At 42.9% G+C, this 1,426-nt stretch overlaps 1 non-coding gene across 1 annotated transcript; it reads left to right on the top strand.

The window, feature by feature from the left end:
* The first annotated feature begins 291 nt into the window (after positions 1-291).
* LOC130464489 (small nucleolar RNA R71) lies at positions 292-398 on the top strand. The gene has a single exon (XR_008924898.1). It is a non-coding gene; the product is annotated as a small nucleolar RNA R71 (small nucleolar RNA).
* Positions 399-1,426: the final 1,028 nt, after the last annotated feature.

Genomic DNA, 1,426 nt, shown 5'->3' with positions numbered 1-1,426 from the left:
GCATGTTGGGTGGATTGGGAAGATGCGATCTGTGTATTGTCTAGCTTGTGATGTAGGGCAGTTAGCTGAGCAGTAAGCTGTTCAATAGAATTCATCTCATGCTTAACACCCCGGTCGGCAAAACCACTAGGATTCCCATATTGGGCACTATGGATGGCCATCTCCTCAATCACCTCTAAAGCTCTAGGCACCTCCAGTTGCATAAATCTCCCAATGGCAGCTGAATCCAAAAGACACCTAGACTCATTACCCAGACCATTATAGAACTGCTGAACCAGGAACCAGTCATCCAAACCATGATGCGGGCACTCTCTTTGCAAGTCCTTGAATCTCTCCCAAACTTCGAACAAACTCTCATCTGCTTGTTGAGAGATACCTAATATCTGACCCCTCAGACGAGCTGTCTTCTCAGGTGGGACATATTTAACATAGAACGCAAGGGCCAAGGAATTCCACTGGGTGATTTTCATAGCTGCGCGGTTGAGACTGTTAATCCATAGCTTTGCCTTCCCACTCAATGAAAATGGAAAGAGTATCTCCATAGTCTGCTCCGGTGTTAAATTCTTCTGCTTAATGGTGGCACAATACTGAATGAAAGACTGAATATGGAGATTAGGATCTTCACCCTTCTCCCCACCGAATTGGTGTCTCTCGATCATGTTTATCAGCTGGGGTTCGATCTTAAAATTCTCGACCGCAATGGAAGGCATGATTGCCTTGGGAAGCATAGACAAACTTGGTTTAGAATAGTCTTTAAGCCTTGGCACAAGTGGGGGTGGTGGTGGTAGTGCTTGGTCACCCATCTCTGAATCTGTATGGAATAGTTTGCTAATCAGATAGTCGGATTCAGAGTCAGAATAGTCTCTCAACTGTTCAACGAATCTACACCGTCTACGAAAGGTCCGTTCAGGTTCAGGATCGAACGAAGTCAGATCGCTGGTATGGACAGTCCTGGGCATAAACAAGCAAAAACTAGAAAACAGTCGTGAGATCCGGTCTCAAGGAACGGGAGTCCCTTGAGAAGTAACAAACAATAATCTAGAAAAACAATTAATAACAGAAAAAAAAACCGTTTCCCCGGCAACGGCGCCAAAATTTGACAGGCTAAATCGCACTCCTATCAAAGATGAACCTAACGTTCACCAACTAAAAATATAGCAAGGGAAGCATGGATCGTATCCACAAGGAAACAGGCGTATTTCTACTATTAAATTATTAATCTAGACTACTGGTAACAAGAGTTGGATTGGTTTGTATATTAAACTAAAACAAGTAATCAAATCGGAAAATAACAATATTACAAGAATCTAGGGCAGCGGTTCACCATAAATGCAGACCGGGATTGGACAACGGACAATAACAATCAATTAACAATCATACCTAGGAAAACATGCATCTCTCGAATCTTATCAATTCCTTAGGATAG

Source organism: Spinacia oleracea, chromosome 6, assembly GCF_020520425.1.
Source record: "Spinacia oleracea cultivar Varoflay chromosome 6, BTI_SOV_V1, whole genome shotgun sequence".
Lineage (NCBI taxonomy): Eukaryota > Viridiplantae > Streptophyta > Magnoliopsida > Caryophyllales > Amaranthaceae > Spinacia > Spinacia oleracea.
The sequence above is the reverse complement of the archived record's forward strand: the minus strand, read 5'-3'. Positions and strand labels throughout refer to the sequence as shown.